At 32.3% G+C, this 15,808-nt stretch overlaps 1 protein-coding gene across 2 annotated transcripts in view; it reads right to left on the bottom strand.

Annotated features, from left to right (window-relative positions):
* LOC124353966 overlaps window positions 1–6,665 on the bottom strand; it is a 31,137-nt gene extending 24,472 nt beyond the window's left edge. The window contains exon 1 of one of the 2 annotated variants that reach the window (XM_046804054.1): window positions 6,446–6,665. The gene's annotated coding sequence lies outside the window, so the exon portion shown is untranslated. The remainder of the gene's footprint in view (window positions 1–6,445) is intronic. The other variant, XM_046804057.1, reaches the window with a different exon arrangement.
* Window positions 6,666–15,808: the final 9,143 nt, after the last annotated feature.

The raw sequence follows: 15,808 nt of genomic DNA, 5'->3' as shown, positions 1-15,808 counted from the left end.
GTTGAGAACCGCTAAACAACGAGAAGAGAACCCTCCGGGGGACCAAAAGTAATATACTTTCATATGAAGTTATTCAAGATATATAACTATAAAGCATATCTAGTAGTGTATGTTAGTTGTTGAAAAGTAACACTATTTTCCTTTTGAGAAACATTATATTGGTGTTTAGGAAATATAGTGTTAGTGTGAATACGCAATCCTCAATGGTATTCCACTGAGGCAATTTTAATTGTAAAACAACAATGATTTTATTACACTCATGGATATGGCAGGTACGCTCACTACGCAACTTTCAGGTTACGGCTTATTGGTGGTTTATGTTAGCTGTCAAGTGAAATTACTGCACATAAACCTTAGCACTGATACTACACCATGGCAATTTTATACCTAAAGCAACAATGATTTTATTACACTCATGGATATGGCAGGTACGCTCACTACGCAACTTTCAGGTTACGGCTTATTGGTGGTTTATGTTAGCTGTCAAGTGAAATTACTGCACATAAACCATAGCACTGATATTACACCGTGGCAATTTTATACCTAAAGCAACAATGATTTTATTACACTCATGGATATGGCAGGAACACTCACTACGCAACTTTCAGGTTACGGCTTATTGGTGGTTTATGTTAAATGTCAAGTGAAATTACTGCACATAAACCTTAGCACTGATATTACACCGCGGCAATTTTATACGTAAAGCAATAATGATTTTATTAAACACTTAGTTATGACTAGAACGTTCTCTAGGCAACTCTCATGTTACGGCTTGTTGGTGGTTTATGTGAATTGTCGAATAATGTTACTGTACATAAACCTTAGCACTGATATTACACGGTGTCACTTTTATATGTAAATCAACAATGATTTTACACTCATGGAAATGACAAGAACGTTCTCTAGGCACCTTTCATGTTACAGCTTGTTAATAGTTTATTTGAGCTTTTGAGTAAAATTACTGTACATAAACTTTAGCACTGGTATTACACTGACAGATTTTATCCTCTCTCACTGACGAAATGCAATCAATCTGCTCATGTTAATAACACTGTTTTATGCTAATTATATATATATTCATATACTAAATATATATTCAATTAACTGTACCGTTTAAGGTGAGTGACAGCACAGAGCTTTAAGAAGTATAGGAGAGTATAGGATTTTTACGAGAGTATACGACAACGACCATAATTTCTACCTAATTCAAACTATTATTTGTTTATAACCTGAACTTTTTCTGTTTTTTAAATGAAGAAAAGTGATTGATTTTGAAAAGTTTGTCTATTTAGCTGATTAGATTGTCTAATAACATCAATACTAGTTATTGATCATATTACTCCCAATCCTATAAATAAAAAATGGAGGATTAATTTTAGTATAATGTAATTTTCACCATTTATTTATTCCAAAGAGGGGCAGTGTCAACTACTTAAATTCAAAATCTTTTTAAGCCTCAATTTATTATCATTCTCTTAAAGACTCAAGAGGCACTGGTAGAGAGATATTTAACTTACGGAATCACTTTTGATACACTAAATAACACCGTTAGTTGCGCTAAAATCAGAACCCAGTTTTGTAGTCTGGTTATCATCTTAAGTGGGTATTAGGTTAAACTTGAGTTCTTATTAATTTTCCACACTGCTAAAAGACTACAATGCGTTCTATTTACTGTTTTGTTTATTTAATTGTTACAGCCCATTACACTTTTTATGAGTTTATGTTATTATATTATGTGTTAAATTAACATTCTATGTTATCAAATAATAAATATTAATAATTCCGTCAATCAATACATTAAATATAGATTATTATTCTAGGTGATGTAACTTAAAAGCCAGACCTGCATATTGTAATCTGCCTGTACCAATTAAACAGCAGGCCTAATTATTCCAATTCAAATATATTTAATCATCATTGTATACACAATGAAAAATAAAAATAAAATAGTATCAATGTACGGTATTAAGCTAGTATAATAAGACAAACATTCTAAATTCACACAGTTTAAAAAATATTATTTAGTTAAAAAATAAAATAAGCCTAGAAAATCACTGAATCTGCTTCAACTCTCAAAAAACTCTTCAAGTGAATAAAAAGGATCTTCCATAAGATATTTATCTAAGATTTCGTTTGAAGAGATGTTTTTTTCTGTTTCTTTTCTAGTGGGTATTAAACAATATCGAGCCCATGTTGGTTGTTTTCTTTTTTGTATAACTATAGTAAACATTGTTAAATTCATTAAGTAGACTATTAAAAACAAGAAAATTAACAGTATATATAAAATAATAAGGGTGAACTCCAGGATTATTTTTCATGACACAATAATCTACTTCTATTACCTACGAAGCTGACATAATGTTAAGGAGCTCAAGACAATACTGCAAAAGTGGCTTATGGAGAATTCAATTTACATGAAAAAAAATTTTTGGCTCACAGCTTAACTTAAATGACTATCAAACATTGTGCTGAGTTATTATATGTTTCTTGTATGTTACTTATTTTAATGTGTATTGACATCAATTCTGTATTCTATTTTCAAGAATAATGCCTTTTGACTATGATTTTGAATAATTCGAAATTTTGCACTTGTGTTCCTACGTCCTGGAGCAATAGAACAGGACTGAGTCCTGAGGTTAGAATTTTAAACTAACGTTATATAAATAAAACTTATAAATTAATAAGTTCTGTGAGAAGTTTTTTAAAATACATCAGGAATCCAGAAAAATCTCCTGTAGGAGTGTTTAAAACAGGAAATGGAACAACAAGACAGAATAAGACGCAAGGAATGTAGTTTTCCTCCAATGACCATAACTTACCTCACAGATGCTAGGAAACATATCTTTGTTCATTGTAATGGTCTAAAAAGATGTCCCCATTAGAGAAAATAAAAACCCGTCTTAGAGCAACAGAGCAGAATTGAGTACGGAGATCAGAATTTTCCAAAATACTGTATGTTGACTCAGGGTTGCTGTGAAAAGTATCACAGTCTACACCAGGGTATCAGAAAACGCTCATTTAGGAATCCTTTGAAACAGGACATGGAGCAATGAGACGGAATAAGATACTGAGTTGTAGTTATTTTCCAGTGAATAACGTAACATTGTAGTATATGGTAGGAAACATATATGTGTTCTGGAAATGGTCTGAGTAACAACCATTTTGGAAGTAATATAAAAATCTGTCCAGGAGCAACATAGTCAGGATTGAGTGCTGTGTTTGGAATTTGAAATTACATCAGAGTATTGTGCGGAGTTTTTTGTTTTAAATCAGGGTTCCAGAAAAACCTTACTATAGGAATTCTTTGAAACATGAAATGAATCAACGAGACAGAATAGAATGCTGAGACATTAGTTTTTCCAAGGACAATCACCTGCCTTACATAATAGGACACATCATGGTTCACAGTACCTGTCTAAGTAATGTCTCTCTTGGAACCAGGATAGATATACACAAAAGCAATAATACAGGATTGAGTGCAGACTAGAATATTTTTCAAATATCTATGATCTATCTCAAAGCTGCTGTGGAGAGCTTCCCAGTATAGATCAGGGCTTCAGGATTCCCCTCTTGGATACTCTCTCAATGCCCCTCTAGGATTCCTTTGAAATATGACATGGAGCAACAATACAGAACTAACAAAGAGGTATATCCTTCCTTCTACGACCATAACTTACTTCACAGATGCTAAGGAATATAACGTTGTTAAAAGTAATGGAATCTATTATAGAGTAGTGAAATAACAGAGTAGTTATGTTATTTAACTAAACATAGATTACTCCATAGACATTAGGTAACTGTCTCTACTTATATCAGGATTCTTCTAAGAGGCCTTTAAAACAGATAACGATAAAAATGAGATGTATTTTTCTGGCTATTACCATAGTTTACTTCTAGGATCCAACAAAATATTTTAATTTCGGTGGTTTGTGGGTTGCATTGCTGTTGACATTGGGTGGCATTGGTGATGACTAGCCTTTGTTGGCTAGAGTAGCAAAAAAGGGTAGAGTATATAACGTATGATTGTATATTTACTAAATAATGGCTAATGTAGTGTATCTACGTATTATATTGCACCTACAATAGATGTACCGATATTCAATTGTTGAATTTGTTGCTGTTATGTTTTGAAGTACAAAACCACATGAATTATTGTTTATTTCATAAACAACCATATGTTGTTTATGAAACATTACATATTATATTTAGAAGGACTACAATAAGAGAAAATGGATATTTGAAATTAATTGTATAATAAATATTTTTCTTAAAATGTAATACCACTTCCAGAAATTGTGTGATATCAGCTATTAATAACTTGTTTACTTATACTTTTCAGTCCCTAATTAAGGCCTACATTACAAACTATTGAAGAAAAATTGTTTCTATTTTTAAAATTGTATTATAAACAATTTTATTCTAAACACGTTTCAATAGGAAGCCGAGAAAACTCAGCTGCTCCACCATGCTTCATGTCTGAAACATCATTGTAGACTTAATTGTACACCTGAGACAATAAGAATGCCAATTCACCTAGATTACACTATATTTTTATATTTTGAAATCTAGAGGTATATGATGTCAAAACAATATAAATTGTTCATTTTGAGCTCTTCTATATCATCGCTTCAGACGAAAATGGCTCCAGAATCTAGGAGTCAAGTTTGTAACAGCGAGGTGAACTGAACTAAACTCAACATTCATCATATTGTATCAACACTTCTCACCATAGCTATTTTATTTGCAGAGAACCAGTGTTACAGTAACAGTCAGCTGGCGAAACAATGCAGCAAATCAGCTGAAATTTTTCAGCTAGAGATATAGAAAAAATACTTTATTTATTCGGTTATTATTATTACTTTAGATAATTATTTAAAGAATCAATTCATGAATGTTTCACAGAAATACGTAGAGAAGTTACTGAGTAACACAGTTTAAAATATATCATATCAGATGGATGATTAATAGTTAGAATTTAACTGTATTTATCAAAATGTAATGAAAAAATTACCTAACCTAACTACCTGACTATCGAACCTACCAGCATACTCATTATTCATTATTTATAATCAAACTGTAGTTATTTAGGAATATCAATTAAAAAATTAATTTAAACTAACGAGGCTAACTGTCAGCAGACCTAACCAAGGACATAACTTTCTTGTTTCATCACCTAAAATGTTCTCTTTCTACATTGGTATAACCACTACAGGATGAGTTATGAACAATGTTTAGCAAAAATGGGATGTGCCTAAATCCTATAAATACCAAACTGTGGTAAAAATGTAACAACTGATAAAATTGGTAAGGTAGAATACGATAAGTGGACCCGGTTTTTTTTATGTTGATATTGACAAACGATATTACTCAATTATAACTTTCGATATAACTAATCGATACTGATTTTGAACAATAGCTAATTTGTATCAATCATAAACACTTTTTCATATAATAAACGTATTTTCTTTTATACATAATAACAGACTTTTGCAGATCATCTCTGTGAGTATTTGTGCAGAAGAGAATTACGGTTTTCTAGAGAAGATGCTTTAACAACTTCTTGAAAACAGTTAATCATCGCTATACAGGAGAAAACATATAAATAATTACGAGTATTTCTTGTTATAAATGGTTTTTATATTCTTATCATTTCATTATTATTTATCAGTTTTTCTTATTTCCAGTTCTAATAGTTTCTTTGAATGTTAGAGCTCATTTGTTATTTATAAGAATATCATATGTGCATTGTATTAGTTATTTTTATTTAAAATATGATTGCGATATGGTTATAGATATGTTGATATGATTTATAAACGTGTATTCGATATATGAAAATTAGGTATCAATGATTGTACAAATCTATATAAAAAAACTGGGTCCGCTTATTGTACTCTACCAAATTGCATGTATCGCCAATGCATGTTCTCAATTCATGGTATCTCCCTAAAAGAGATCATTCCAAAAGATCTTAAACTTTCAAAGCAATTGGACCTTGGACTCACTCCCAGAGCCAGAGGGTCACCATAATTGGTGATAGGACTAATATGCTTTAGTAAAACAATAACTTAAAGAAAGCAAACAAACCACAACACAATCTTTATTCATTTTAGTTGGGGATTGGGTTCTAAACGTCAGATAGTCAAAGGACGGTACAGACTTGCAACACTTAACACTCTTGGTGCCTCTACCGTAGGCCTAGTTCCTTTATCTCCAACCTCCAACATAGTTCTTTTTTTCCAATGGCCAATTTATACATAAGATACAATTATACGATCAATAATTAATATTAGTTTCTTATAAATACAGTAAAGAGTAATAAATAACATGTAATAATGTGATAACAATACATATATAACAGCTATAAGGCGACAGTTCAGAGTTGTTTACATTCAGAGGTTATGTATATGGTAATTGGTAACAACGTTACATCACGTAGTGTACTTACATTCTCAAAAATCCTTCTCGTTATAGTTTTACATGAGGAGACTTTATTGGCATTACACTCTAAAATTTTTCATATTATTTGCAAATATAACTGCTATAAATCGTATAAACTATTTTTGACGTTCAAAATTGAAATACAGAATATTGTCAAATTACCTTAGTAACTAACTCCTAAACGAAGGACAGCTGTGCTGTGGCCTGTGAGCCTGTACATGTAAAAATATTCTAAAGACAAATTGCTAGGACCTTTTCTCTTTCTAGTGGAGTACATCATATCCATAGACTACAATATGTAGTCTGGTATGATCTGATGAGTTGACAGCACAATTCTATATTCTTTTGCTGGTGGTATTTTCTATTTATAATAATTGACCATTTCTTTTCAAATCTATGAAAATAATCAAAATGTCTAGCATAACCCCTGGTTAGTGTTTATTCATAATATCATGTTACGAAAACAATTGACTTGGACTTAAGTGTAACAAAACAGATACAAGATTAACTTTTCATATGTAAACACATATTTATTTACAAGAGTATGCTGTGACCATAGTTATTGTCATTATGGTCGTTGTCAGGCCGGTTTTCTCAGATAACCTGGCTGATAAGTGATAATGCTGATGCCCGGTCAGGGTTCGATCCCACCGCTACCTACAACCCTATTCAAAGGATCCCGCTTCGACGTTACACTTTAAGAATGATCGGCATCACTCAATCTAGTAATACATTCGCTTATAAAATTTATAGAATCGTTTTACTGTTACTAAAATTGTGACATTAATCTAGTTTAATCTTAAAAAGTATAGACAAATCTTTAAGAACAACACAGTAATTCAGGTTCATGGCCTGACTACTCATTTCAGTGAAAACCTAACGCTCCCTCCTGGTCGATGAAATATCTGTCGGCGACATGACCGATGCTTTCAACATACGACCGCCGAAAATGGGACGTGGTGGTTGCAAAGATAGTTGAGTAGTCTATTTACAAACACGGCCAGGTCCATTTTACAAAAATTTTCAGGAGAGAGCAAAAACTGTTTCATAATGATTCAACATACTATTAAAGCTGGTTTTTTTTGTATGAGTTGAGATCTATGACCGAAATTAAAATTATACATGATGTATTACAACAAACAAGTGGCTTATTAGATATTTAGAAAATAAAAATGGACGTGGCCGGGTTTGTAACCAACTTTTGGACCTGGCCGTGTTTGTAACAAATTCAGGCTCTTTATCAAACTTATTTAACTAGGAGCATTTTGTGTTAATATTGTAACTAACATCAGTGTGTTTAGGCGTTTAATTAAAACAAAACCCAAAATCAATAGTTCAATTGAATTTTAATATCGAAGTTAATAAAATTGTTTTTAAGAAAATACATTACTGACAATACATTAAAAAAGAATCAAAATAAAAAACAAAGCACTCTAATTTCTTGAGTCAATGGTTAATAGAATAGATTGACCTTAAGTAGGCCTATTAAAGTCTGCGCTGCCATCGTTCACAATTTCTATTAATTCTTCTTCATGTTCGTTATTAACCATACATTCACATTCGTTTTGGAATTCATGGGGTTTTTCGGGAAGTCCATCATTTTTGTCAATAATGTCCTTGTACCACTGTAATGATCCTATCTCATGCCATTGATTTCCATATTGATTTTGTAGAAGCTTTTGAACGTCCTTCAACTTTGCTGATTGGACCTTCACTCCAATCTTGAACTGAACAGGATTGATCGTTGACAGGTTCTTGCCTGGTTTGTTAACCTTAAGAGCTTGAGCAGTGTCATGTAAGTACGTCATCTCACCTTGAACCTTGATACATTTGGGCTTTCTGTGTTTAGTCAGAACTAGTCTTCTTATACGAGATATTTTAAAATGGAGGTCCTTAGTATCTTTAATATACTCCTTTATCTGTGTTTTCCAGTCAAAGTTTTCCCAATGTTCTCCCAGCTTTTTCACTGTACCATGACCTGAAAATGATTCATGGTATTCTTCAACTTTGACAATCTTCTCTTTCTTGTTTACTGTATTTCTCTTTCAATGCCACCAAAAACCCTGTCACTGGGCATAAATGAATGGCCTGTAATGGGATATATAATTTCCATCCTATTTATATTTGCTGGGCTGCGGTTAAACCAAAATAAACACATGGTCAAAACAATACTGTTCTTATTTTGTCCACCGCAGCCGTCAGCTACCAAACGTATGGTATGAACACTGTCAAATTCTCCTTCTGTTAGCTTACTATCAAGCTCATGGAAGACTGCTGATGCAACCTCATTGGATGACTTGCGCATTTCATTTTCAGTCCATGTGTAAATAGAAACTTTATTTTTGTCGAGAGCATTCTTGCCACAAGATGTTCCAGATACTACTGTTAAATTATAACAATAGAGTTGTCGTGAATAATAACAAATCTGATCTGGCAACTTGGGCAGAGGTAAACTTTTCTGCATATCGAAAGATATTATGTACAAACCTGGATCCTGTTGTTTCAAAAGTGTAAAAAATGCTTTGGCTACTGTCTTATGGAGAGTCAGCTGAGTTTTTAGAGAACCTAGCTTTACTTCCTCTTTTTCTCTTTTAATTGTCTCACTTAGCTCAAGACAAGTAGAGCATACATCTGTAGAAGGTGTTTTAAAACTTAAATTAAACTTTGAAACAAAGATGCTTCTAAACAGAGACTGAGTTACTTTTTTTCATGTTCAACAGAATTCTGATACATCCTCCACATTTTTGCGATACTTAGATCTGAATCAAGGTACATTCGTCTGCTGTTTTTTCGAGAGTAATGTGATTCGAGTCCATTAAATTGTTTAATAAAGCCAATAACAGATTCATTTTTAGCTTTGTACTTGGAGTCTTTCCGGAAACCTCCTCTTGTTTCGACTGGTATATCAGACCCTTCCTTTTTAAAACGAGTAAAAACACCTTCTACTCTGTGCTTGGTTATTCCAAGAATTCCCAAAAATGCTCTTCTGCAAACTTCAATTCGGTTTCCAACTTGGTTTTTTACAAAGTATTTATATTTAATGGTTTTCTTACCTCTGTCCCCAGATCTAGGGCGGTATCGGACTGGTGTTGAGACACTGCAGTATTTTAAGATGAAAGCATCCTGGCTCGTCTTAGTTCTTACGGTATAAAATGCAGCATGAAACTCCTTAATGTCTACCATTGTCAGTAGGCTGCAGTTCAGACACTTTCCTCTGTGACCACACGTTGGGTAGTTTGGCATGGCCTTTGAGCTGTACCTAAAAAAATACAACAACATTTTAAAAAATGTTATCATAACAATTGACGGTTATGTTAACTAACATAATTTTAGGAGTAAAAATTAGGATTATACTATTTAGGTCATATTATTACTATGATGTTTAACTGTATAACGATGAAGTCACTAACCTATAAAATAAGTTTCTTAGCTTTGCAGTTTCTGTTTGGTAACTTTCCAATTCTCTGGTTGTCTCTGTTTTTTTCTTGCATTTTCAGGTGAACATAAATCAACATTAACTTCCATCTCTTAATAGTCTAATGTACCATTAATTAAATTCATGAAATAAAAGATGCTTTCTGGAGTAACGGTATCACAGTGACAGCAGAAAGAAAACACTGACTACTGTCTGAGGTCACGTGACTGAATATTCAGATATTTTTTATAAAATCACAGTAAAAGGGGCTTAGCCTTATGCGTACTGAAGCTCTGATGTTCATTAACTAGATCTTCAACCTTTACATTAAAACTTAATAAACTGTGTTATAAAATATATTTATTCAACTATGGTGGTGCTTATCCATTAACTGCAAAGCATGGATAATGAGTTTCATTTTCATACTATTTATAATTTTGTATAACTTTTTTATTTTATAATATAATCTGAGTGTTCCTTGACAAATACTACAAACTTTATTATGAGAGTAAGAGACAATCTAACAAGAAATAAGCAAATTTATGCAGTAGTGCCATCACAGAAATACTTAAACGCGTGTGTTTTTTATTTATTTACATCAGGCATGTCTTATAATGCACAAGTGCGAAATACAAAAGAATCGTTAAACATGAGAACAAGTATGAAACACATTTAGCAAATAGAAGTACTTGTTTTATCAAAGCCACTGTGATTATAAAGGTATGCATTATATATTTTATAAAGTTACATGAAACTAAATCTGCTCAAGTTACTAAGTTATTAAGGAGGAAGAACATACATGCCCCCCTCACAGTTACGGCTTATTAGTGACTAACTGCGAAGTTATGTATTCTGAAACATTATGGAAACATTAGCAAGATTATGGGACTGAATACAGGCAAAGTAGACTTGTTTTGGAGTAGCAAAATCTACTGCATAAATGGCGTAGAAGGCTTTATTCAGCAGTTTGATTATGAAATGGCTGATACGCTGCTGCCAAGTAAGACGGTCTCCTAACTAAGAAATCGAGTCGAAGATAGACTATTCGGAAAGAAGATGGGAGATATTTCGAATGTTTGTTTAGGGCTAGTACGATAATTTATATCAAAATTCATGAAATTGGATTTTCCGGATTTATTTTTAGGCCAACGACACTGAACCACTCATTCATAGATTGCAAAAGTTAACCAAGGGAAGCTGACAGCTGACATGAGTTTTTGTGAGAAGCTATGGTGTATCATCGTACATGACTAGATTAACGGCAGAGACCACTTCAGGAAGATCTCACGTGTCAATGTGAATAAAACCGTTTATTGTCTATTCAAGTCCTCATCAAATTTTGAAATTATTAATTAAGTTGTAAAATGGGATTTTGTGGTGTCGGTCAACATTTTTAATGTAGAGACCTATTACGTGAAACCGTATTTGAAAGGTCTTTACAACAGAAGAAGAACAGTGGAAACTAAAACTTTCTATATCAACCCAAAATAGTAGATCTTTGAAATTAATTAAAAATTTATTGAGGCAAAACATGAACATCTACATTCAGAATGTAAATAACTAATATACAACCATTTTCCATACACACTCAAACCGGTTTTACAGTCATTGTGGCGTAAGTATTTAAAATTCAATAATGTTGGCTGCAGCGATTACACCAAGTAGTGGCAATGTTTTTACATTATAATACAGTTTTTACATCGATCAGTCAAATGTTTCATCGCATGCCGTTTACTGTAACTGAATACTCGTTGTGAAAAGTTACTTTACAAAATCTCCCCAGTCAAGGAATTATTTTCCAAACTATAGTGGTTGATGCCACTTTAAGACTTGTGTACATTTTATATCAATGGAAGGTACCCGAAACCCAGCCAAACTGTCTCATCAGGATTCTTTATACAGAGCAGTAAGTCTCCTATCAATTCCTTCGAAGCTTTTTCAACTTCATTTTTGGAACAATTGCAGCCATTAATTACTGAGCTAAACTTGATTCCAAATCATAAATTTTGATTCAGATTTTAACATTCAACAATATAACATGTGGATAGGATGGTCAATGAAATGAAGTTAACTCTTGAAAAAGAAATTCAGTTCTGCAGCTTTTCTTGATGTGAGTCAGGCATTCGACAAAGTCTGGCATGGCGACCTTTTGTTCAAGATAAAACCTCTTCTATCTCATAATTTCTACAATGTTATTAAATCTATCTGAAAGATACTTCAGAATTAAATTTAAAATCTATTTATGTGTGAAAAAGAATGAATCTGAGTTCCGCTGATGAGTGTATTACACCCCTATTACTCTCCACAATAGATATACCAACGAAACAAGCGACGACAACTGCAACATTTGCAGATGACACTACAGTCTTGGCTTCTCATGAAACCCGATGTATGCCTTCACAGATCCTGCAAGATTCAATATCTAATTGGCTTTTTATGGAGAATAAAAGTAAATAAAAATAAATCTTTGCACATTACATTTCCTTTTATCTTGGGAAATTGTTCACATGTTCCTTAAGAGCATTTAACAAACCCAATAAAATTAATTATATATATATATATATTTATATAATATTTGGGAATCTATCTCGACAGGTGATTAACATGGCTAACCCATATTTGAAACAAACGACTGCAACTAAATAAAACATTTTCGACAATGTACTGGCTCTTTGGAAGACAGTAACATATTTCCATTTAAAATAAATGTTTACTGTACCAAGTTGTTTTAATATCTACTTGGTCATATGGAATTCAACTGTGGGCACTGCGTTTTTGTTGAATGTAAAAATAATTCGAAGGTTCTAATCCAAAGTGCTAAGGATAATACTGCAAGCTTCATGGGTTTTTTTACACAAATATGGTGATTTAAAGAAACGGCTGAATTGCATATCTAGAAGAGGAGATTATAAAGTTTACTTTACGCTACCTAACTAAGATGAAGAACTTCAAACTCATTTGGTTTTGAATTAACTTGATAATAATGGGTAGGTGTGTGTGTGTGTGTGTGTGTGTGTGTGTGTGTGTGTGTGTGTGTGTGTGTGTGTGTGTGTGTGTGTGTGATTTCCTTCCTTGATTTAAAGATAGCTTTAGGTCTTTGGACCCTGATAAATCGTTTGTTTAATGTAGCATATTTACTTATTGTCCATATTTTATTAAACACATTTTAAGTAATAAATAAATGTTAAACGGTTTTAGTTCAAACATATAATGTACTAATATTTCAAAACCTTTCTTTATTGTAACTGTATTAGCAATCTGTTCTTAAATGATAAGATTAATAAATGTGATACATTTTATAAAATTGTTTAGTTATAACCTAGTGGTTAAAAGTGAATTAAAATGAGAACAAGAAACGCGTAGACAGTCTACACAGAGCAGTAACACAAATTTAGGAAGTCCACTCTCTCCAGTGTGTATGTATAAGTACTATTGTTCAGCAAATTCGCAACTAATTGGTTGTAATTTTCTTTCAAACAACCAATACATTTTACAAAATATTGCGTTAAATTGTAGCCTCTAGTTCCAGATGTGCGAATACCATGTGAGATGCCTGTCAAGAGGAATTCCTAAAATATATTGTATTACCCTGTTGAGGGAGTTGTACATTGTTAAGAGATACAGGTAGGCAATTCCTTTTTTTAGGGTAACAGAGAAATGAACAGACTTTGTTTCATTTTCATTCGTCTTATTTCTCCAGCACTTAAGCCAATCAGAAAATGTGTTCAGTATAGTTTGTAATGTTTCTAAAGCTTGAATCGTATCATGATGAGAGGATAACACTCTGCTGTATCATCAGCTAAATTTGCAGTTGTCGTTTCTGGGTGGGTTTGTATATCAGTCGTGTACAACGTGTATAGCAGAGGGCCTAAAATGCTACCTTTTAGAACACCTGATATAATTTCATTTAAATCTTAAATGCCTTCATAAAATTTAATCTGAAAATGTCTGTTTTATAAGTAAGATTTAATAACTACAGAGAGGCTGGAGAAATTTAATTTCTGTCTGTCTGCCCGCTTAAAAGAAAACTCGAACTGAGCTATTGACTTTAAACAATAATTTCTTGAGCCAACTTAAGTATGTTTTTACATATGTTATTTGTGCAGCACGATAAAAACATGACATAACATTTGATACTAAATCACGCAGATTTTACAAAATTAAACATAGATCAAAATAATAAAAAGCAGCAAGCAATTACGATTTAGACAATACTTGTCTTACAAATTCATCTTTTCTGTCAAACATGAACATCGAACAGATTATAATATAAACTCTTAAATGAGTCGCCAAATGCCAAAACAAGCTAAATCCACTCTGCAAGTTTTTTAGATAAATGCCAAAAAACTGATTGCTTTTCTCACATCCCATTACATTTTTTATGATTTTTGTTTAAAAAAAAGGTTAAAAAATTAGTTATATTGTTTTTAACGCTTTCAGTTGCCAGGGTCTTTATTTTTTGCCATGCATAGAGTGCCAGGTTTATTTTTTCATATGTGTATGTTAGAAGTGCCGGACTAATTATCATATTTTGTAGCGTTTTAGTCAAATAATGATATTTTAGTTATTTCTTGACAAATCACTCCAAAAATTTTGGTTTATATTGTTTCGTGAAGATAAAATATAGCTGTTTCATAAAAATATAATATTAGGACTAGATAAAAAAACTAAAAAATAATAACTTTTGAAAAAACTCACCTTTTAGAATTTTTTTTTTTTCGAAATTTTCCAACTTTGGTCTGAAATAACTCCTCACAAAAAAAATATCTCAGAACAGTTGTAAATTCACTTTTTATATCAATGTCTATCTATTGTGAACAATTAAAAAAAATACACACTCAATTTGATTCGTAAACATAGAAATTATAATTATTTTTTTAAAAGTCTCCGTTTCATAAGTTTTTTTGGTTTTCACAATCACTGAGCCCCCACTATGTAAACAATTTTTTTTCTGTAGCAACCAAAAATATTTTTTTCAGCTGGTTCTCCTGTGATCATTTATTGTTACTTTAGAGAAGAATAATATCTAATATATATATTTTCAGGTATATGTACAGTATATACAAAAGGTTTTCAAAACTGCAAGCTTTAGCAGGGAGTGCAAACGGGTAGCACAAAGGGTGCACCCCCTTTTTACATTTTTTACAAATAAAAGTACTTTTTTTCCTTTTGCCACAAACTTGCGTACTGGCTTTACTGCATATACAACAGTTTTTTTTCTTTTTTTTGAGGGTAGTTTTTCAAAAAAAGACTCTGGGGTCAGTGTGCTTGCGTCACCATCCACCACCACTTGGGCCGTTCTTGGAGTTTCAGGAGGTTGTGAAAATTTCTCCCTTCCTTCTGTAGAAGCCAATCTTTCGATAAACTCTTCAACTAATTTTACAGTAAATAAAATTTCTGGTCACTTGGTTTATCGGTATTCAACTTGTATAAAATATAAGCATTTAAAATAATACGGTTGAACTACTGAAGGTAACTTTTTTTCCAGTACTTTATTGACTTACGGTCATCCATATAGGAACATAACATTTGGTCATTGCTCATCTACACCTCCCATGAATGCATTGTGACCCCATTCCTGATTTATGTTTGGTTTATTTGCTAATAAACTAATGTTGTGCTCGCGCCTCTTGGTTTTTTGAGTTTGTCCTGCTTTGTCATCTGTAGACAATAGAATCACTTGTTTTTTTTGCGACTGCTTTTCTCTATACCCAACCATCAGCATATGATCTGTCCTCTTATATTTAGTTTTTCCTATTCAAATTTTAGCAGTAAATTCTTTTGGTATTCCTTTTCGGTTGGAACGAAACAGTTCCTGTTAGGGCTGTACATTTTGTATATAAATACTTTGCAAGTTTGAGTGAGGTGAAAAAATTGTCTATAAATATGTGATAGCCCTTGTTCAATAAATTTCCCATTTATCTAACAATTTCACGCCACAACATAATAACTAAA

Source organism: Homalodisca vitripennis, chromosome 2 (assembly GCF_021130785.1).
Source record: "Homalodisca vitripennis isolate AUS2020 chromosome 2, UT_GWSS_2.1, whole genome shotgun sequence".
Lineage (NCBI taxonomy): Eukaryota > Metazoa > Arthropoda > Insecta > Hemiptera > Cicadellidae > Homalodisca > Homalodisca vitripennis.
The sequence above is the reverse complement of the archived record's forward strand: the minus strand, read 5'-3'. Positions and strand labels throughout refer to the sequence as shown.